The sequence below is a fragment of the Bos grunniens genome, chromosome 11 (assembly GCF_055505025.1).
Source record: "Bos grunniens cultivar Pamir isolate PY7600 chromosome 11, Bosgru_T2T1.0, whole genome shotgun sequence".
NCBI lineage: Eukaryota > Metazoa > Chordata > Mammalia > Artiodactyla > Bovidae > Bos > Bos grunniens.
Window position 1 is genome coordinate 64,818,424 of NC_141175.1, and position 24,120 is coordinate 64,842,543.

A 24,120-nucleotide genomic window follows, 5' to 3' on the forward strand; every position below is an offset into this window, starting at 1 on the left:
TTTTAGATCTTGTCCTGTTCCTCTATAGGTAAGGTTTTTTTGTTTTGTTTTATTTTTTTAAGTTTTTTTCCTATTGTCTTTGACTTTCTTCAGTTTGAATATGATATATCTTAGATATAGAGTTTTTTTTGTTTTTTTAAAATTTATCCTGTTTGGTATTGCTGAGGTTTCTGATCTGTAGTTTAGTCATTAATTTTGTTTAATTCTTGATCATTATTATAGTAGTTCACCTTTATTAGCAGTTTTGCTTTCTGTGGTTCCAGTTACTTGTGGTCAACTGCAGTTCAAAAACATTAAAAGGAAAATTCCAAAAATAAACAGTTTATAAGGTTTCACTTATGAACTCTGTTGCACTCTGTTCTGTGAAGAAATCTTATGCTGCCCTGTTCTGTCCTACCTGGGATGGGAATCATCTTTTGACCAGCATGTCCCACCCATTGGTCCCTTAATAAATTTCTTGGTTATCAGATTGACTGTCATGGTGTCATTGTGCTTGTGTTCAAGTAACCCTTATTTTAGTTAATAATGAGTCCAAAGTGCTTGAGTAGCAATGTTGGCCATTTGGATATGCTAAAGAAAAGCTGTAATGTACTCCCTTTAAGTGAAAAAGTGAAAGTTCTTGGCTTAGTAAGGAAAGAAAAAAAAATAGTATGCTGAGGTTGCTAAGCCTTATGGTAAAGATGAATCTTCTCTCTGTGAAATTGTGAAGAAGGAAAAAGAAATCTGCTAGTTTCACCATTGCACTTAAGTGGCAAAGTTATGGCCACAGTGTGTAATACTTAGTTACTATGGAAAAGGCATTAAATTGTACAATAAGATATTTTGAGAGAAAGAGAGAGCTACCACATTCTCATAACTTTTATTATAGTATATTATATAATTGTTCCATTTGATTAGTTATTATTGTTAATCTCTTACTTGCCTAATTTATAAAGTAAACTTTATTATAGGTATGTATATATAAGAAAAACATGATAGACCCATATAGGGTTTGGTATTGTCCATGGCTTCAGCCATTTACTGAGGCTCTTAGAACATATCCTATGAACTGATGTACTTCAGATATTTCTTCTGTTCCATTTTCTGTTTCTTCTCCTTCTGAAGTTCCAATTATGCTTACGTTACACTTTTTAAAATCGTCCCACAGTTTTGGATAGTCTGTTTTTATCATTCTTTATTCTCTTTGTGTTTCAATCTGGGAAGTTTCTGTTGACACTTCTTTAAACTCACTGATTCTTTCCTCAGCCATGTCTAGTCTAATGATGGGCCCATCAAAGGCATTCTTCATTTCTGTTCAGCATTTTTGCTTTGTAGCATTTATTTTTTATTCTCTCTTAGAGTTTCCGTCTCTTTGCTTACCTTGCCCATCTGTTCTTGCATGTTGTTTACTTTTTCCATTGGCACCCTTAAAATATTAATCATAGTTATTTTTAATTCTCTGATAATTTCACAATCTGTTTCATATCTCAGTCTTGTTCTGATTCTTGCTTTATCTCTTCATACTATTTTTTCCCATTGCTTTTTTTTAGGGTATCTTGTAACTTGTTAAAAGTTAGATGTGATGTATTGGGTAATAAGAACTTGGGCAAAAGGCCTTTGGTGGCTTCCCAGATGGCTCAGTGGTAAAGAATCCACCTGCCAATGCACCTGCCTCAGGAGATGCACGTTCAGTTCCTGGGTTGGGAAGATCCACTGGAGGAGGAAATGGCAATCTACTCCAGTATTCTTGCCTGGGAAATCTCATGGACAGAGGAGCCTGGAGGGCTACAGTCCATGGCGTTGCAAAGAGTTGGATGTGACTGAGCATGCACACACACATGTAAAAGGCCTTTAGTGTGAGATTTTAAGTTAACCTAGCCTAGAGCTGGGTTATGCTGTAGCTTTAGGTACCAAGAAGCTTACATTTCTCTGGTGTATTTGTGTTTGTTTCTCCTGTTTTGGAGAGGGGAGGGGGCTTTGCTTAGAATTCCTACTTAAGTAGAGTGTGTGCATAGAAACTCTTTCAACAGTAATCCACTATTATTCTGGAGTCCTCCTGATATGGTGGCAAGATGTGTGGGGGAGTGTTCTATAATGTTATGATCAAATATTAGTCTTTTAGTGGACCTGTATCTCTGGGCCTTTGCAGATGTGTTTTAGTTTCTTCTTCCCTTAGGTGAGACAGGAAGGCTCAGGGTGCTGGTGTTGGATAATTGACCTTTCCCATATATGGGATAAAGCTCTATGAAAAATAAGGAAAAGTCTTTGCTAGAGGATAGGCCTTTGTAGGGAGAACGCCCTTGACATGTTTCACCTCCTTTTCCCATAGCTTTTAGGGTCTTCACTGTGAGAACCTGCTGGGGTTCCTAGAAGTAAAACCCACAAAACCTTGGGGGTCTAAGACTGTGGCCCACAAGACTTTCTCACTCCCCTGCTAGTTCATATTCAGCCTCCAGCAGTTTTGTTAAAATTACCCTGTAATTGTTTCTTTTAGTTGTTGCCCCACTGATTTCTGCTCCAGGTAGGCAGATCTTGGCTGTGACTCTGTTTTCATCTGTGAAGGTTTGAGTTTAGACAGTTTCAGATGCACAAAAAGTATGATTGCAAGATAATCTTGTGGTCATAAATTTAAATAAAATTTTTAATGGCTGTAAATGTAGTTTGTCTTGATAAGCCAAAGTGATAATGTAGTAAATCAAAATTGTTAAAAACTCATTGAGAAAATTCTAAACTTTCGTAAGACTAATGAATTTCTAACCACCGTTTATCAAAGAAAGGACCTGATGTCATTGAATTAATCAGCTGCTCAAACAACTGTGTTACTATCAATGGTGGTATGCTTAATGAAAAATTGTGTCTTCTAAAAAGCAGTTAGTTGATTGTACCCAATGAGTATTACAGAAACTTAATACAGTAGAATTGTCTGTGCTCTACAAAAAGTCATAATTCTCTATAATCCTTTCTCAAATGAGGCAGAGCACACCTAAATAAATAGTAAAATAAATTAGAATGTTTTGGGGTCATATATTCTTAAATGAAAAAAAGGATTGGCCTGTTAATTTATTCTATTAAAGTTGGAACTTTGTACTGGTATTCTGTTAGCTAGAAAAAGTCAGTGCCATTTTCAAGCAGGCTTCATGTGGTCTTCATGTGAATAGCACTCACTCCCCACGCCCCAGTTACTGTCTCTCACGAGTCCCCATCATACAGTCACAGAACTAGAAGGAGACCCACGGAATATAAAGGGATACATTAGCATGTAAAGGCCGGCGCCTGCCCATCTGCAAAGGAAAGGTCACAAAGAAGATATTTGCAATGAGGGAACAGCAAGTTGTGACCACTTGCCAGATCTGTACCTGTCAGACAGAGGTTGACACCTGTGACAGGTACATTCTGGTTTCCACGTGCCTGTGCAGAGTCAGATGTGCTCACAGCAGCATGGCAGCCAAATGTCAAGTGCTGCACCTCTCAGCATGGAGACACTCAGAAACCCAGGCTGGCAAAGGAGCTTGGGTTCAACCTCTCTAAGGGTGCACCATGCAGGAAAGCCAGACCAGGAGAGGGTTCTGTTAAGCCCTGTCCAACAACAGGTACAGGAGTCGTGCATGCTGACATGCTTCTTTCTGGTGCTCCACACTCTGTCATCTCTCTCACCTGGCCTCGCATGGAGGAGGGACAGCCAGAGTGGCTCCTTGTCCCCTTGCTGTTCCAGATGGGGTTTAGTGAGAGGGAAGAAAGGGGATAATTGTGGAGCAGGAAATGAAGGTTGTGTGTAGAATTAAACTGAGTCTGCAAACTCAGGCTACAAATCATCTGATAAACTAGATCATTCCTTGAGATTTCAGAGTTTCCACAAAGAGAGTACAGTGAGAAAAAAGAAAAAACCTAGAATCTTTAAACCAGAAACCAGGTCTTGGTGGGCACTTTTTCAGGTGGAGACTTCAGATAGACCCTTAGGAGGTGACTTTCCCTGGAGCAGAGGTACTCCTTTAAGAGAAGGAAGGTGCTTTCACCCCCTTAGGTGTGACTCTGGGCCTTTAGGAATACCCTCAACATCACCTTGGGCCTGGAAACAGTGGGGCTGACATCTTAGTTCCAGAGGCTGATGTTTTTCTCCCAGGGTGGCATTGCAGGGATCCATGTACATTCTTTTGTGACCTTTCTCGCGAACCAGAATGGGTGTGAGATATCCTCAGGACAGGAACGGGGTCTCAAACTTCTGCACCTGAGACTGGCTGTGTTCTTAGCAGGGAGCCAAGCAGGGCACGTAGGAGAAGGCATGGCCTGACTCCTACAGAACTGCCTTTACTGAAATGTTCTGTAGGAGAAGAGCTGACCTAACAGCTCTCTGCAATGTGTGCTTAGTCTCTTATTCTAGGGATGTTGGATATAGTGTTGTTATTTCATTTGATGTTTTTCTTTTTTAATTTTGTGGACATAATGAATCTGATACATTTCTTTTTTTCCCTCCCTCCCTCTCTTCTCTCCTCCATCTCCCCTCCTTTTCTTTTTTGTTAGAAAGTTCAGAACTTCCAACCTGTGGCCTACCAGAAACAAAAGCATATGTCATTAGGGTACACATTTTTGCTGGCTTCATATTTTATCCCTTTCATCATCTTGGATAGCTAACTTCTGTCCTTTTTAGAGGAAGGCCAGTATGAATACCCAAATTGGTAAATGAGCTTCCTCACCCAGAAAGTGAGCTGGAACATAAGTTTTTAGTAATGGGCTCTGAAAACTTGGCTAGACCAGAGTGTAAACTTTGGTGGACTCAAAAGGCCCAAGGGTCTGATTTATGAAGACGTGAGAGGTAAGGCCTGGTGGGACTCTGACCCACTGACTTGGAAATACTCATTTTTCCAAGTGGTTGAGGGAATATGGAATTTTGATGTCAGGAAGACATCTGTTGGGTTTCTGGTACCTCTACTTATGTGAGCCTCAGCAGACCCCAGAACCTTGTGGAGGTCCTGGTATCCTAACCAATAAAGTGGAAATAGGAACCTGGATATGGTTGTTCTTAGTGTTTAATTGAAGAGTCTCTGCAGCACCCAGCATGCTGTTTCCTCCTCCTATTGGGATAAATATGTTTGGAAAGTCCCTGCTCTTTCCAACCTCTGGACGTTGGTACCTTCCTTTGTAACAATCCTGGCACCCCGGGGACTTGGCCGGAAATTCAGCTTGTGTTCGAGCCTGTTTAAGGGGCTTTGGCTTTCATCTTCAGGGGCTAAATGCCAGTGGCTGCTTTTAATGAAACCAAATCCTTCCTAGTTCTGTGTGATTTGGGGATTTGCTTCCTCAGCCTGGGCGGCAGTCAGATACATTCTGTTTTCCTTATTTTCCGAGTGACCCCAGAGCACTTTGTGATTCTAAAACTGACCTACTGGGAGAAACAAAATAAACTCTTCCATTCCATCTTCTCTTTCTCCCAACGTGTTTGGGAATGATCTGACTTAATACACCTCCCCTCCAGCTTGCTGGCTGTGGAGTGATAACAGCTAACATAAGTACATTCATCATTTACACATTCTGGGCAGACTCTGCCGTTCATCCTAGACAAACTGATACCTTCTCTAGCAATTGGTGGCTCAGGAGCCAAACATGGAAGAGAGATGAAAAATCACTGAAAAAACTAACCAAACAAAAATATTAAACCTTTTAACCCCCAGGGAATATGTATCCCATCTCCATTCCTCATCAATAAATTATAATATTTTCACTTCAGAAACTGGCTGTTGGTATAGCACAATAAATCCTTGAGTTGGTGCTTTCTGGTGGAATGATTTTGGGGAGAAGATGGTTTGTAATGAAAACAGTGAGGTTATATATTGGTTAACTTCTAATGCTTCTTTTTTCTCTTTGGGCCTAAAGCAAGAATGCCTTCTGAAAAGGGGGATTGGCTGAAAAACCCTCAAAGCAAATGCTGACATTGTCCCTAAAGCATTAGTCAGGAGCCTTTGCTACAGGAATATGCATCTTCCAGTGCCATTGGCAAGACCATTCCTGTTGTAAGACCAGAGTATTTAGCTGTGTGTGTGTGTTTGTGTGTGTGCTAAATCATTTCAGTCTTGTCTGACTCTGTGACACTATGGACTGTAGCCTGCCAGGCTCCTCTGTCCTTGGGATTCTCCAGGCAAGAATACTGGAGAGGGTTGTCATGCCCTCCTCCAGGGCATCTTCCTGACCCAGGGATTGAACCGGCATCTCTTAAGTCTCCTGCATTGACAGGTGAGTTCTTTACCTAGCTTGATGTGATTAAATATTCAGTCATATGTATCACCTTTGTGGTTACCTTCTACCTACACAGGTAACATGTGCTTGTCCTTGAGATCAATCCGGCTCCATGTAAGTTCCTACAAAGGCATCCCTCTTTTAGTACATTAGCCTGGTGAGCTTGGTATCATGTGGTTCCTCCTCTGAGTGATACATTTGTCCTTTGGGTGCTGGTAAACTGGTCCCTGAGCCTTTATGACTGGGTCTTGGTATGTTAACCAAGGAGCAGGGGGCCTCTGAAAAACTATTGGCCAACAGCCCACTGTCCTTTCTCCAGGCAGACTGTGTCCCCTTTTATCATTTATTTTCTTGTAACCCTTTAAAGTCAATTACTTTACAAATATATTTTGATCCCAACTGTGTGCTAGACTCTTTGCTAGGCACTGGCCTATAACTGCACAGCTATAAACCGTGGTAAGGTTTCTGCTACCTTGGAATTTAGCATCTAATGGGAAAGACAGACTGTGAAAAGCAAACAAAGGAACAAGGCAGTTTCAGATAGTGGTAAGTGCTGGGAAAAAAGTAAATTGGGCAATGTGATCTGGGGTGGATTGTACAACAATATCAGTTTCTGCCATCAAAGAAGGCCTCTTTGAGGAGATGACTTTGGACTTAACATTGAATGGGAACCAAGAGAAAGGAGCCATGAAAAATCACAGGGCAAATTCTACCTTTCTAACTAGAAGGCCAGATTTTGGTTGAAGATTGGGTGGAAGGGACAGTATGGGTCATACTCACAATACATGATTTCTGAGCCCAGAATTGTGATCCTGTCTGCTCTGAGCTGGTTTATGCCCCACTTCCCCAATTTACATGTTGAAGTCTTAACTTTCAGAACCTCAGAATGTGACTGTATTTGGAAATAGGGTCTTTAAAGAAGTAAATCAGGTGAATTCATTAGAGTGGGCTCTAATGCAATAGGGCTGGTGTCCTTATAAGAAGAAGCAATTAGCAGACAGATACATATGGAGGGAAGACCATGAGAAGATGGAGAAGGGAGAAGACAGCCATCTACAAGTCAAGAACAGAAGCCTCAGGGCTTTCCAAACGTATTTATCCCAATAGGAGGAGGAAACAGCATGCTGGGTGCTGCAGAGACTCTTCAATTAAGAAACCAATTCTGTCAACACCTTGGTGTTGGACACCCAGCCTCCTGAACGGTGAGGAAATAAATTCGCTAAGCCACCAAGCCTGTGACATTTTGTTAGGGCCTCGTTAGCCAGTTAGTTCCGTTCAGTTCAGTTGCTCAGTTATGTCTGACTCTTTGCAACCCCATGGACTGTAGCACTCCAGTCTTCCTTGTCCATCACCAACTCCTGGAGCCTACTCAAACTCCTGTCCATCATGTCGGTGATGCCATCCAGTCATCTTATCCTCTGTCATCCCCTTCTCCTCCCGCCTTTGATCTTTCCAAGAATCAGGGTTTTTTCCAATGAGTCAGTTCTTCAAATCAGGTGGCCAAAGTATTGGAGTTTCAGCTTCAGCATCAGTCGTTCCAATGAATATTCAGGTCTGATAAAGGAATTTAGGATTGACTGGTTGGATCTCCTTGTAGTCCAAGGGACTTTCAAGTGTCTTTTCCAACACCATAGTTCAAAAGCATCAATTCTTCAGCATTCAGCTTTCTTTGTAGTCCAACTCTCATATCCATATGTGACTACTGGAAAAACCATAGCTTTGACTAGATAGACCTTTGTTGGTAAAGTAATGTCTCTGCTTTTTAATGTTGTCTAGGTTGGTCATAACTTTTCTTCCAAGAAGCAAGCATCTTTTAATTTCATGGCTGCAGTCACCATCTGCAGTGATTTTGGAGCCCCTCAAAAATAAAGTCTGTCACTGTTTCCATTGTTTCCCCACCTATTTGCCATGAAGTGATGGGACCAGATGCCATGATCTTAGTTTTCTGAATGTTGAGTTTTAGGCCAACTTTTTTCAGTCTCCTCTTTCACTTTCATTAAGAAGCTCTTCAGTTCTTCTTCACTTTCTGCCATAAGGGTGGTGTCATCTTTGTATCTGAGATTATTGATATTTCTCCTGGCAATCTTGATTCCAGCTTGTGCTTCATCCAGCCTGGCACTTCGTATGACGTACTCTGCATATAAGTTAAATAAGCAGGGTGATGATATATAGCCTTGACGTACTCCTTTCCCGATTTGGAACCAGTCTGTAGTTCCATGTCCAGTTCTGACTGTTGCTTCCTGACCTGCATACAGGATTCTCAAGAGGCAGGTCAGGTGGTCTGGTATTCCCATCTCTTTCAGAATTTTCCACAGTTTGTTGTGATACACACAGTCAAAGTCTTTGGCATAGTAAATAAAGCAAAAGTAGATGTTTTTCTAGAACTCTCTTGCTTTTTTGATGATCCAGCAGATGTTGGCAGTTTGAGTTTCTGGTTCCTCTGCCTTTTCTAAATCCAGCTTGAACATCTGGAAGTTCATGGTTCACGTACTGTTGAAGCCCGGCTTGGAGAATTTTGAGCCTTATTTTGCTAGCGTGTGAAATGAGTGCAGTTGTGCAGTAGTTTGAACATTCTTTGGCATTGCCTTTCTTTGGGATTGAATGAAAACTGACCTTCTCCAGTCCTGTGGCCACTGCTGAGTTTTTGAGATTTCCTGGCATATTGAGTGAAGCTCTTTCACAGCATCATTTTTAGGATTTGAAATAGCTCACCTGGAATTCCATCACCTCCACTAGCTTTGTTCATAGTGATGCCTCCTAAGGCCCACTTTGCATTCCAGGATGTCTGGTTCTAGACAAATGATCACACCATCATGGTTATCTGGGTCATGATGATCTTTTTTGTATAGTTCTTCTGTGTATTTTTGCCAACTCTTCTTAATATCTTCTGCTTCCGTTAAGTCCATACCATTTCTGTCCATTATTGTGCTCATCTTTACATGAAATGTTCCCTTGGTATCTCTAATTTTCTTGAAGAGCCCTCTAGTCTTTCCCATTCTATTATTTTCCTCTATTTCTTTGCATTGATCACTGAGGAAGGCTTTCTTATCTCTCCTTGCTATTCTTTGGAACTCTGCATTCAAATGTCCTTTTCTCCTTTGCCTTTAGCTTCTCTACTATTTGTAAGGCCTCCTCAGACAGTCATTTTGCCTTTTTGCATTTCATGTACTGTCAAAAGAGAAAAGTTTGAAATTGGGGTAGTCTCAGTGGAGAAGGAAATGGCAACCCACTCCAGTATTCTAGCCTGGAGGATTCCACAGACAGAGGAACCTGGCAGGCTGCAGTCCATGAGATCTCAAAAAGTCAGACACGGCTAAGTGACTAACACACACACACACACACACACACACACGTGTTTCTAAACCAAGTGGTTACCGGCCAACTCAGTTCAGTTGCACTGAAGTCTCCTCCTCAGGCCTGAGCTATTGCAGCAACGTTGAAGCTGCAACCTTCCCTTCCCTGTGAGACCATCAGTTCCATTCCTGCTGACATGAGGCATTTGTGAAGCAGCAACTCCCTTTGTTTGCCAGCATCCTTCCCAGGGTTTGAACCACTGACCTTACCATTATTAGTGAGTCAGATTATAGTCAAGTGTTCTTACTCACATACCCAGATAGTCTGTGTATAATTAACTGTTACAGTAATGATGATGATGATATGAAGCACTGAAGGGCTTTTGGAATGTAGGGCTTATAAAAGTAGAACAATATTTTTCATTATTATAATCAGGTACCTGGATACCTGGATAAAATGGCCATTTCTCATTAGTGTAATAACACATGACCGTAAAGTGCCTAAAAATTTATTTTCCCCCCTTTTTAGAAATATGACCACAAAGTCATTATCATTATAATTAAATCTTATGTTAAAAATACTATCCAGGATCTGCATGGAGATATATACTACCCTTTGCACAGTAAATGTTCTCATTGCCTCCTTTTAAATGGTTTAAATGGACTGGGTCCTTGGCACTTTTTCATGGAGACAAGACTTTGTAAACATCTGTTTTGGGAAAGGGAAATCATCTATAAAATATAATCAGCCAATAATGTTGCACCTACCTACAGTGAGCAAGTTTCAGAAGTGGAGTTGGGGCAATGCATGCTCTACCTAGAAAGCATTCTCTATGAATCAGGAAATTTTATCCGCCAAAGATGTAGTAAAATTCTAAGCCAATTTGAAGGGCATATTTAATAGGTGGGGCAGATGTTCTAAGTAGTCATGAATTATTTGGAAACTGTCTCCATAGGGACAAAGAGAAGACCTAAAACTGGGGGACTTTTTTCTTTCCTTCCCTCCCCCCATTCTTTCCTTTTTCTTTCTGCCATTTTAATGGATTTTCAGAGATTTTTAAAGAAATTTGGAAGGAAAATATCCCAATAAATATGAAATATGCTTCCTCTAAAGTTGAGGAAACCTAGGTAAGAGGGCTGCTGAACTAAGCATGAAACAATTTGTCCATCTCCTCTCCCCCCTCCCTCCATTCTGTCTCCGTCCGTCCTACCAGACTTCGTTCACAAGTCAAAGAAGGAACAGAATAAAGCAGATTGCAGAAGAATCTTTTGGAACTTAAAGCAGATTCTGATAAAGTATGGTAATTCTGAAAAATCTTAATGTCTTACCAGTGATTTCAATAAGTGGGGGTTTGTGAGGAAAGTGAAGCCAGAAACAGACCAATTCAGTTATAAAAGGCTCTGAGAACTGCACGGACATCTAGTTGGAGGCAGGCTGCTCACTCAAATACCCACATGAAGGGAGCAGAGTGGGAGAAGATTCTTGGTCCAGCAAAGAGACGGAGTATGTGGAAGTCTATCTGACGCCAAGTCTTATTGAAAGTTCTTTTCATTTCTCTGATCTTCATTGTTCTCATCTAAGAAACAGGTGTTATATGACCATCATGTCTGTACAATTAAATCAACAAAAACAAATTTGTGCCTTGTCCTCAAAATAACCCCCCAGAATGTAAAATTGGTGCAGCCTGTATAGAGAACAGTATGGAGTATATTTTTTTTTTCCTTAAAAAACTAAAAGTAGAGTCACCATATGATAACTCCAACAATCCTACTCCTGGACATAAAGCTTGAAAGGATGAAAGCTCTAATTAAAAAAGATACATGCACCTCAATGTTCATAGCAGTTTTATTTACAGTAGCCCAGACACGGAAGCAGCCCAAGTGTACATAAACAGATGAATGGATAAAGAAGTTGTGCTTTGTATATATAATCCAATATTAGCCTTAAAAAAAGAATGAAGTAGTACCATTTGCAGCAACATGGACGGACCTAGAGACTATCGTACTAAGTGAAGTAACTGAGAAAGGGAAAGACAACTATTACATGATATCACTTATTTGTGTGTGGTAGTCAGTTGTGTCTGACTCTTTGTGACTGCATGGACTGTAGCCCACCAGGCTCCTCTGTCCATGAAATTCTTTAGGAAAGAATTCTGGAGTAGATAGCCATTCCCTTCTCCAGGGGATCTTCCAGACCCAGGGACTGAACCTGCATTGCAGGTGGCTTCTTAACATCTGAGCCACCAGGGAAGCCCCAGCCAGAATCTAAACAATTTCTTCTCCTTCTGGTTTCCAGGCTCTTCATCCTTGCCCCACACGTTCACTGCACCGCCGATCCCCCCACCCACAACTTACTTTCTCACCACTCCCTAATATTTATTCTTGACTTGAGTCAGGCTTGTGTTTTCTCCCCATGTCCCTATTCTTATCTCTGTGTTCTCATTCATGTTGTTTGCTTTTTCTGAGATGATCACAATGTCCCTAACATTGCCCCTAGACCGGCCTTCCTCCCTCCCTTCCTTCCTTCCTTCCTTCCTTCATGTCCTGAGTAACAGGTCCTATGTGTCAGGTGTTGTGTAAGTTTCCATTGGAAGGATATAAAAAAAGCTTAGGCAAGGTCACTTCTCTTTTGATCTCTGTGGCATTTTCTTTCTAGAAGGGGCAGGGAGATGGACACTCAGTCAACACCAAACAAGTCACTGGTGTTATATGTCACCATTCTCTGCGTCTACCTCAGCTCCATAGAAAGTCTATCCTAACATTGTCCGCCCACCTGCCAGCTGTCTCCTGTGGACTCACACCCAAGTCTAGTCAGCTGATGGGTATCTACCTGTTTCTCTTCTCCTTCTGGTTCTGACATGGCCACTTTCTGGGCCTTGACCTCTGGGCCTTTGTTGCTGAGTGCTACCCCTCTGTAAATGCCCTCCCCACCCCTACCTCCTTGAGCCCCAAATGCTGCTTCAACTGTGACCTTCTTGTGCTACAAATGGCACTGACATACAGTGGTAGAGGAACCTAAGGAAACTGTGTCCAACATCTTGCAGAGTGAATGGAATGAATAGAGCTTTGGGGTTTTACTCATAGCCATTTCTGTCCCTGGGAACCAGACACAGTCCATTGGGGGCTGAGATTGAGACATCCCACCATGCTTGGTGATGCCCACCCTAGTGATGAAGGTTCTATTACCTGACTGCATCTCCCTTAGGAACAGTTCTAACTTAGGAAGCTCTGGCCCCATCTGTTCACCAGATACGCCCAAACAGATCTGAGTCTCAGCAGTGCACTCAGCCTGCCTCAGTCCAGAGCTCCATGCTACTTTGTCTATGTCCCAAGTATTATGGGAATGGGCTTTTCAGGTAGCACAGTGGTAAAGAGTCCCCATGCCAATGCAGAAAACAGGAAACATGGGTTTGATCCCTGAGTCAGAAAGATCCCCTGGAGTAGGAAACCCACTCCAGTATTCTTGGCTGGAAAATTCTATGGACAGAGATCCTGGTGGGCTACAGTCCGTGTGGTTGCAAAGAGTCAGACATGACTGAGTGACTGAGCATGCATACACATTAGAGGGTATAGGAAGACATTTCTTGAGGGAGTGGAGGAAAACATCAGTGAGGAGGTGGTGGAGAAGGTTTATAAAGGTAAATTACTAGATGGTGAGTGGGGAAAAGTCAGCTCATTAGAAGGAGCAGCGAGCTCAAAGCCACAACAGCCTGGAGGAACATGGAGTGAAATTGTTCTGGTTGGGGGACAATGTGTGTTTTAGGAAAAGGGAGGAAGTAAGATTGGGAGGCTAGATTGCAACCAGGCCCATAAAAGGTCCTATAGCCCTTTGTAAGGCATTTGGACTCTAAGTGTGTGTGCTCCATGGCAAAACAGTCAGTAATATTTGTTGGATTTAAAATGCCTGACTGTGTGCTGTGATTCAGGTTCTACTTCATATATAGACTCATTCTATTTTTTCCAGTTTTATTCTAAGGTCCTAACATTAATAACCTAAAGAAGAAAAATTTGACCTAGCTTAAAATGATGACTTGTATACCTTGATTTCTCAAAGAAAGGGAAGAAAGCCCTCCTATTTCTTGGATTTTAAAATTCTACAGGAAAAAAAAATGGTTGAACCCAAAATGTATAGTCATGGATAGTAATTTTGTGCATACTGAGTAATTTCCAAGTTCTTGCAGGTGGCGTGATAAGACCTTTTCAGTCTTCATCTTGTAGGGGTGGGGGGCATGCATTTGACTTATTGTCATATCTTAGATGATACAAAAGGAGTTGGATCCCTTAGCCATATGCTATAGTTCAAGTAATGAACATTTGTTGAATACTTTCTCTATTCATTACTGGTGATTCCATTGAGGGGATGGGACTAGGCTTTCCACTTCTTTTGTTTTTCCCACCTGGACCAACATGATGTTCTGTACCTAGCTGGTATTTAGAAAAGATTCTCCTCCCATTTAGCAGAAGGGAAATGGCAGGACACATGAGTGGCCTTGAATGCTGGAGAATGCAAAGGTTTTGGAGTCAGCTAAGGCTGAATGTGGATCACTTTGCTGTGCTGGCTGTTAGGTGTGTGATCTTGTGTTAATTTGTCTCTTTTGATATTTCTGCCAAGGAAGTGGACATAAGAATGTCTAATATATAGATTTAATGGGAAGGTTTAATAGGATAATCTATGAGCAATGTTGGGTACATAGTAAGAACTAGACTACTAAAATCAACAAACAGATGAACAGAAACAGAATCCAAGAATGCCACAATAAGCCATAGAGATAAGAACAACAACCCTATATTCCCCTTTCTCAAAAATGTGGCCTGTGTCTATAAAACAAACACTTGATGGTTTTGATTTATTCAGAACTCAATCTTGTTTCCATATGTTGGACAGGGAAATTCCTTCTCCTTTTCCACTCACTGAGTAATCTCATCAGACTGCATGAAATGCTGTGTCCAGATCACTGAAGATTGGCCTCATCCCAGGAGAGGCACATTATTGTACTTCTTTTGGGAAAACTGACCTGAAACTATGATAAATCAGCACCCCAGTTATCCTGGAGAAGACATCAGCTGTATACCCTGGTAGCCCTGGTAGTTTGTGCCCTGCTTCTCTGAACAACAATACTGGCCAGACTTGCTCCTTGAACCCCTGTTTGTGGGAGGGGAAGGTGAGGCCTGGGCAGATCTTGTCAGCCCCTCTATGGGACTTACTGCCTTGAAAGTCCTCTATGAGCTTAGTTGATACCAGATTTTGTAACTTTTCGGTCCTGAATCCTAATGTTTGAACCATTTTGTTCTTCAAATGAAACTGAAGGGAGTTACAGTAAAATTCACCATAGTGTTTGAGCCTGGTATCCTGGGATCATGGAAAAGGGAACGGCTACCCACTTCAGTATTCTCCCAGTATTCAGTATTCTTGGAGAATTCCATGAATAGAGGAGCCTGGTGGGCTACAGTCCATGGGGTCCCAAAGAGTGGGACACAGCTGAGCGACTAACACACACACACACACATTCTGGGGCTAGGACTCTCCTGCTGGGGACTCGTCCTTGGCCAGCTCCTCCTCCTTTCTCTCTGCTTTGTGCCCCTCGAGTGTCTAGGACCCTGGCTGTCCTCACTAAAGACCCAGGGCAAACTAATTCAGACTGAAGTGTTTGTGACTTAGTATTTTACTCCTCCCAGGGGTGTTTGAGCCACCCTAATTTTATTTCAACAAACATTTGTTGAAGTTCTATGTTACTCAAGTGGGATGCTAGAGATACAAGGATAAAATCAAGACAGAGAGTTTGACATTGTTGTCCAAGAGTCTAATTAGAAAAAAGTCATATATAAAGAATTAATTTCAAAGCTATGTAAAAAGTATGTGTGCAAGGGGGCTTCCCTGGTGGTTCAGTGGTAAGGAATCTGCCTGCCAATGCAGGGGACATGGGTTTGATTTCAGGTCCAGGAAGATCCCATATGCAACAGGACAGCTAAGCCCGTGCACCACCACTACTGAGCCCATGGCCACAACTACTGAAGCTCCCACGTGTAGAGCCCGCACTCCGCAGGAGAAACCACTGCGATGAGAAGCCTGCACGCTGCAACTGGAGAGTAGCCTCTCCCTCCCTGCAGCTAGAGAAGGCTCTCACGCAGCAGTCAATAGGTAAATAAATAAATATTTTAAAAAACGATATTAAAAAAAAAGTGTGTGTGTGCTCTATAGAAAAAGGTATTAATTTTGCTCAAGAATTTTTAGATGACCCATGGAGAAATGACAATGTAGAGCTGACGCTCTACACTGTCATTACATAGAGGGTGAAATGCCAAGAATCCTGATGGAAGAGGCCCGGATGCCTTGTGAGCCCTCCCTGTTGGCAAGCCCAGCATTTCCCCATTATAAACTCAACTTATAAAGCCAGTACCTGCCTGTACCCTCCCTTATCATGAAGGTGGAGAAAGGTTCCTCTGGACAGAAAGTCACCTTGGTCAGTAGGCAAGGAGCCATCTGTTCTTGCTGCAGCAGCACCCACATTAACTCTTTCAGCTCCTGCGATGGTGTTGAGTCTGGCTCATAGAAGAACACGGGCAGCAAGTCAGGACACCTGAGTTCTAGCTAGGCTCTGTGCCTACTTAATATTTTTACTTTTTTTTTTAATTGGAGGATAATTGCTTTACAACCTTGTGGTGCTCTCTGTACAGCAGTACATCAGTGCAAATCATATATGTCCCCTCCCTACTGAACATCCCTCCCCACCCCCATTCCACCCTTCTAGGTCATCACAGAGTGCCAGGCTAGGCTCCCTATGTTATATAGCAGCTTCCTGCTAGTTATCTATTTTACACATGATAGTATATATATATGTCAATGCTACTTTCTCAATTTCTTCTATCCTCTCCTCCCCCCACTGAGTCCACAAGTCTGTTTTCTGCATTTGCATCTCCATTTCTTCTCCATAAATTGGTTCAATCTTTTTCTAGATTCCATATATGTGCGTTAATATATGATACTTGTTTTTCTCTTTTTGATTTACTTCACTCTGTGTAACAGCTCTAGTTTCATCCACCTCTCTACAACTGGCTCAAATTCATTTCTTTTTATGGCTGAGTAATATTCCATTGTATATAAGTACCATATCTACTTTATCCATTCATCTGTTGATGGACATCTAGGTTGATTCCATGTCCTTTCTATTATAAATAGTGTTGCAGTGAATGCTGAGGTGCATGTGTCTTTTTGAATTGTAGTTTTCCCAGGGTATATGCCCAGTAGTCGGATTGCTAGCTCTGTTCCTACTTTAGAAGGCCTGTAACCTTTCAGAGCCTTAGCTTCCTATTCTTGAATTGGATCACACCTGCCCCATTAGTTATGCAGATAAAAATGAGATTATAAATGTGGAAGCAATTGGAAAAAAATAACACTGTGCCCTACCATAAAGTCTTATTAACAATTTGTCAAAAAGCATTTATTGAGTATCTGTTCAGTTCAGTTCAGTCGCTCAGTCATGTCCGACTCTTTGTGACCCCATGAATCACAGGACGACAGGCCTCCCTGTCCATCACCAACTCCTGGAGTTCATCAGGGTCTTTTCCAGCGAGTCAGCTCTTCACATGAGGTGGCCAAAATATTGGAGTTTCAGCCTCAGCATCAGTCCTTCCAATGAACACCCAGGACTGGTCTCCTTTAGGATGGACTGACTGGTTGGATCTCCTTGCAGTCCAAGGGACTCACAAGAGTCTTCTCCAGCACCACAGTTCAAAAGCATTAATTGTGTACCTATAATTTGGCTAGGTGCTAAATAGAGTCCTTTCATCTAGTAGATTTGTAATAACAAAACATTTTTTCTAATCCATCTGGTACAGAGAAATTGTCAGCATGAAGTACTTAGAGGAGGGAAGACAGTGGCTTGAGAGATTGCTGCAGTTCTGTCACTGATTAGCCATGTGATGCTAGATAACTATTTTCATTTCTTTGAGCCTCAATTCCCCAATCTGTAAAACAGTGTTTTACTGATCCCTTTTTCCTCTGCTTTCCAGCTATGCTTTTTCTCTTATGCTTTCTGGTGATGTTAGAATGAAAAGTGAAAGTGTAAGTGTTAGGCACTCAGTCATGTCCAACTCTTTGTGACCCTATGACCCCATATGGCCCTCCAGATTCCTCTATCCATGGAATTCTCCAGGCAAGAATACTGGAGTGAGTAGCCATTCTCTTCCCCAGGGAATCTTCCCAACCCAGGATTGAACCTGGGTTTCCTGCAAGGCAGGAAGATTCTTTACCATCTGAGCCAACAGGAAAGCCCAGTGATATTAGAATGAGGCTCAGTAAGTCAAGGCACATTGAAATAGAAAAGGCTATAAATTATAACTTAATATGCTGGTTCTTTGTGGGGCAAATTTAACCCAAAGGCATGGGCACTTTGGTGGGTGAATATCACATATATATGGAAGGCTAATGGGCATATTATTTGGGATCAGGCCTTGGTGGCATGTTTGAGGGACCTTGGTGGAGGTATCAAGCAGATGGAAAATTCCAGAGTCTCACCCTAATGTGGCTGTTGCCTTATGCTATTGCCTGTCACCTCTGACGGCTTCTCCTAAAAGGAGGAAAAGTCTTCAGGGCAGCTTCTAGAAATACCTTATATTTGTATTCACTTATACAAAAAGTCCTCTCACATGCATTATCTCACTGATCTTCATAACATGTCCACAAGTCGTTAAGTCATTGTAATTGCCATCCTATTTAGTAGAGGAAGGGAAAAGTGTGACTGATCTGACATCGCCGAGGGAGACGGTGGCACAGCTGAAACTGGAGGCCAGATGATGTCACTTTTGGTCTAAAACTCTCAACGTGACCCTCAGCAGGGAAGAAGCGAGTGTGTCCCAGAGGGGAACCCTGCAGACCCCTCCTAACTATAAGGGATTTCATATAAACGTGTATTGCTTGGAATAAGGATGATAACTTTAAGAGGACAGACATTGCCACATTGCAGGTGCTTAATAGATGTTTGTGAATCAGTACATAAAGATGCCATAACTGTGCTTGAGAAAACTCTGGGGTGGACCCAATGGCTCATGTGATAGATACCTCTGCTTTTCTGCTTGGCCTTTTTCTTTCCCTCTGTTTCTTTCTTTTCCTCTGCTCCTGGCTTTGCCTACAAGAAAAGTAAAGGGGGAATTCTGCTCTGTGGTGACCTAAATGGGAAGGAAGTCCGGAAAAGAAAGGATATATATTTACATATAGCTGATTCACTTTGCTGTACAGCAGAAACTAACACAACATTGTAAATGAACTTACTCCAACAAAAATTAAAAATAAATTATTTATCAATAAAAGTATCAATTTAAAGAAAAGACAAAAGGGGAATTCTCTGCCCAGGGATTTCACATTTGTCAACTTGATCTCCTAAAAATACAGTAACATGCTTTAGATGGAGGCTTGGCATTACTGTTGCAAAAGAAGGGCTAATCAGACAATACATAGGCCTTAAACATAGACTACATACTTGTTGGCACCAGGGTGATGCCACATGGACATAGAAGATGAAACTTTTTCTCTTTACACAGAACTTATGATCTTTTGGGGGAGCTGCTGCTGCTAAGTTGCTTCAGTCATGTCCGACTCTGTGCGACCTCATAGACAGCAGCCCACCAGGCTCCCCTGTCCCTGGGATTCTCCAGGCAAGAACACTGGAGTGGGTTGCCATTTCCTTCTCTATTGGGGGTGCTAAGGTGTATTTATTCTACTTTTTACTACTGGTGAGTAGAAATCTATGTAGACTTACTATTGAACACACAAAGCATACAATGACGTGTGTGTGTTTGTGTGTGTGTTTAAGTAAAAGGTACATCAAGCAGGCCTGCTTTGTGGGATATGATCAACATCAACATGAAACATATTTTTCTCTGTGATGGTTAGTTTTATGTGTCAACTTGGTGAGGTCACAGTACCCAGATACTTGGTCAAACGTTATTCTAGATGTTTCTGTGAAGGTATTTTTTAGGTGAGATTGAGGTTTAAATGAGAAGATTTTGAGTAAACAGATCACCCTCTATACTGTGGGTGGGCCTCATTCAGTCAGTTGAAGGCCTTAATAGAAAAAAGACTTAACAGAAAAGTAAACTCTGCTAGCAGACTGCTTTTAGATTTGAGCTGCAACAACTCTTCCCTGGGTTTCCAGTCTGCTGGTCTACCCTGCAGATTTTGGACTTGACAGCCTCCACAATTTCTTAAAATAAACCTTCTCTCTATCTCTATAAATGTGTATGTATATATAGATATATGCACATATATATGTATCTACCTATCTATATATATGCACACACATATATGTGTATATGTCTATAAATACATTCTATTGGATTTTGGGAGAACCTGTCCTTCTCTCACTGTCCTTAGAATACCCAATCCTATATAGTAATCTGGAGTCCCAGTATGATACAAGGCCATGTCTTTCCACACGGAGAAAGCCCCTCATGGGTAACATGTTTCTGGTGGGATGGGAGGTGGGGGGAATTCCCATCTTCTCCTTTCTTGGTGATATTCCCTGCCCTCTGGCTGATTGCTGTAATTGAGCCCTCTGTGGTTAGTATATGGGAAAGGAGGAGAGGCTCTTTGGGCAGGACATTTTGGAATTCAGGAACTTGTGGGGAAGGACAAGTCAGAGGAGGTGCTGAGCTGGCCCCCAAGCATGGGTCCCAGTGCTGGGGCCTCTTATCCTGTCAAGGGTAGTACTGATCACTGGTGTCATCCTTTTATGCCCAAAGGATTCTCTCCATCATAATGCTCTTCTAAACTGCTCAGGTAGCTCAGTTGGTAAAGAATTTGCCTGTAGCACAGGAGACCTGGATTCGATCTCTGGGTGGGGAAGATCCCCTGGAAAAGGAAATGGCAATATACTCCAGTATTCTTGCCTGGAAAATCTTATGGATAGAGGAGCCTGGTGGGTTATAGCCCATGGGGTTGCATGAGTCGGACAACACTTAGCAACTAAACCACCAAATTGCCCCCATGGTGATATCCTCCATATGGGTTTAGATGGTTACAGCCTCAGTAGGTCAAGGTAGAAAAATGGCCTGGAATGCCAGTCTTTGCAGGGTGTGATGATTCAGATACTCTCTGCATACCACCTATGGAAAGCTATGATATTAATACAAAAAGAGAGAAGGCAGAGAATTACGTGGAGGCCAAAGAGATTTCCATATGGTGAGATTTATTATTTCTTTGTTATTTTTAAAGTTGTTCCATGAAGTGAGTTGAGCTCATGGAAAATTATTCAGCCACAGGACAGCCCTGGAAAAACCTATCTTGGCCCTGTTGGGCCTTCTACTTTTAAAAGACTTTATTCACATGTCTAGACAGGTTAACTTGAAGTTAACCGTCTTACTTCATAAGAACCAAGCTTTCAATCCATTTACATTTTTTATTACCCCACATATATCCTGAGGCTTAAAAGATTCAGAGGGGGAGGTCAACATTATTTTAAAATGATCCAGAGGTCTGGGATGGTAAATATTGCAGTCAGTGTCTTTGGCTGGAGATTGACTTCAAATCTCTCATTGAACTGTCTGATACTTGTGTTCCATCTCAGATTGCTTTGGCTACTCATTTTCCTCTTCACTCTCTAGCCCTAGTTTGTCTTTTCAACTAGGTTTCTGTTGAAGCTGAAATGATTTACGAGGCTTTTTGAATGTATAAATATGTTGCATGTTGGCCTCAGCAGAAAGGTCAAGGTTGGACAGAAGATTTTCCTATGCAGCATTTATAAGTGGCTTAAGCCACTTATTGGAAGGAAGGGAGTGAGAACCACCTCATGTCTAGAGGGAGCATTGCTTACCATCTGCAAGGGGTCTGCCTTCCAGCGTTAATGCTGGGCCCCTGGCTTCAGTCAAAAACTTCAAGGGGCAGAGAACTGTATCCATCTTCATCACCATGTTGATTATTACCAATGCTGAGACCAGTGCTGATAGCTTAATTTTATGTATTATTTTTGGCTGTGCTGGGTTTATTGCTGCGTGGGTTTTTCTCTACTTGCAGTGAACAGGAGCTACTCTTTAGTTGTGGTGGGTGGGCTTGTCATTGTGGTGGCGTCTCTTTCTGCAGAGCATGGGCTCTAGGTAGCATGGGCTTCAGTAATTGTGGCATGTGGGTTCAGTAGTTGTGGTGTATGGGCTTAGTTTCTCCACGGCATGTGGGATCTTCCCGGACCAGGGATTGAAACTGTGTTTCCTGCATTGGCAGGCAGATTCTTTACCACTGAGCCACCAGGGAAGCCCAACTAATTTTAAATATGGATGAACTTCTTGCTATTTTCTTGTGTGTAACCACACACAAGATGGAGTAAAGATACTAGTAAACCATACTTTACATAGTAGTGCTTTTTAAAGGACATAGTAATTCTTTAAAAGTAAAATTGAATAAATGTTTGAAATACACAGTGAACTTGCTTTTGTAAGAATTCCTTTGGTTTGGGCAAACAATTTACTTTTTTTTTTTTTGCAATTTGCATTCTGATGTTTTGAGTTGCATTTTTGGTTACACATCACCCTCACAGTGATGTATCCCTTTTTAATACAGCAAATTCCTTATTTTTTGAAGTATAAATATCTTTGCTTATTTTTAAGAAAGTGGGTCATGTATCCTATCTAGTATACTAATTTATACCTTCATGTCATTCATTATATACTCTACGTACATTTTGGAGTTAAAATTTATTCATCAAATCGCATTTTAACCTTGACTGTAATTTTGATTTCTGATGTGTCTTTGCATGGAAAAAATGTCTAGATAATGAATCCTCATATGTAGTATTAACATAAGAATATTTTTTAATGTGCAAACCAATGTGTATTAATGGAGAGGCCACCTTTTTGGTCCATTTAGACCAGTATTTACGTTTAAAATAGTTACTGATACAAATGGAATTGACTTCCATCTGTCCCTCTTGTTTATTACTTTGAGGCAGTCTTTTTGAAGAGGAGGGAGAGTGGGCTTTGGATTCAGAGCTTTGGTTTAAATTTCAGTTCCTTCATCTGCTCTGTGACCTTGGTAAATTGTTCCACCTCCCTGAGCCTTGGCTTTTCCAGCTGCAAAATAGGACTTACCAGATTCCTGTTACTTAGTTGAAGCTACCATGTAATACAAAGCTCTGTAGAGCAGATAGTCATGAAAAGCAGTTGACCTGTATGCTAATGTCCTCGGAAGGCTCTGGCTTCCAGATCCAGGGTTATCCTTAGATGGTCTGTGACAGAAATGGGCATCTTCCACTCCACACAGCTAGAAGTCACCCAACATGTCTTTTCCTTTTTAAAAGGGTGAATTATCATTCTGGAGGGGAATTTTACTCAACTTGTTTTAGGAGAACCAGTAAATGAAACTAATTACAAGGAAAAAAACAGAAAGTTTTAGAGAAATACATATAAAACTTTTAACTCGTTTCCCTAAGTTCTCATATATAATGTAGTTGCAAGAAATAAACACTAAGGGAACAAAAAGTCCTGTGAGGAGAGGAAATGCTTATAAGAGGCATGAGGACCTCCATCATGACACTAGACATTATTTAGCTGGAAGCCTTTTTGAGATGTATTTTTGCATATGCATTGATATTGCCATTGATGGATTTATAGAATTGTTGAATCGTGGCCACCACACAGAGGTGTATCTTAGAGCTTGATTATAAAATCAATCTCGGAAGGACTTTTGTCTCTAGCCCTTCATCTGCTGCCCCCAGTCCTGATATGCAGTGTGTTTGGGGGACTTTGAGCCTCTTGGGAGGAAGCTGACATGGCCATTCAGCTTGGCAATCTTCATAACTCTACCTCTCAGTCTCCTTCAGTCCTGGGAGCTGAGGTTAGGGAACCAGGAGCTGCCTGTGGCAGCTGATAAAAGTGAAATGAAGCTTCTTGAGGTTCTGGGCAGTAGTCACAGTGGAGACAGGTGCAAAGAGCAGAGGCTAGCTCTCAACACCAGCTGCTCCACAGGGTTGGAGGTCAGGGGGGCTGGCTTTACATTTGGGTTTTTCAACTCTTGGCTTTGACTCATTAGTGGGCTGTAAAATCAATCTAATGGGTTGAGGAAAAGGTGTAAGTGAAAGTGCTAGTCCCTCAGTTGTGTCCGACTCTTTGTGACCCCATGGACTATAGCGCTACAGTCCTGGAATTCTCCAGGCAAGAATACTGGGGTGGGTAGCCATTCCCTTCTCCAGGGGATCTTCTCAACCCAGGGATCAAACCTGGTTCTCCTGCATTGTGAGCAGATTCTTTACCGTCTGAGCCACCAGGGAAGCCCTAAAGGGCTGAGGCCATCATTGTAAATAATTGAAAAAGATGAGAATAGCAAATAGAGATTTCCTATTAGGTGAGGATAAATATTATTTCCTGAAATTTTCTTTCAGTTGTGTGTATGTATGTGTGTATATATATATGTATATATATATATGTATATGCATGGATATTTTGCATTGAGTTGTGATTAAAAATGTTTCTCTTTTAGGATGTGACAGGATGTGCTCCACAGTCACTACTATGTTTGATGACCAAAATATAATTATAAAATTCATAAACCACAGAGTGATTGTACAAAGACAGATGCATATGCACACATGTACACACACACACACACACACACACACAAAAGTTAACGGCTTTTCCC

At 41.6% G+C, this 24,120-nt stretch overlaps 1 long non-coding RNA gene across 10 annotated transcripts in view; it reads left to right on the plus strand.

The window, feature by feature from the left end:
* LOC147363259 (uncharacterized) overlaps positions 1–24,120 on the plus strand; it is a 408,991-nt gene that overhangs the window by 258,795 nt on the left and 126,076 nt on the right. Inside the window, exon 4 of one of the 10 annotated variants that reach the window (XR_015135907.1) lies at positions 15,436–15,631. The exons of the other annotated variants lie outside the window; for them this stretch is intronic. This is a non-coding gene — a long non-coding RNA (uncharacterized LOC147363259). Of the gene's footprint in view, positions 1–15,435; positions 15,632–24,120 lie in introns of those variants that run through there. 10 annotated transcript variants of the gene reach the window in all.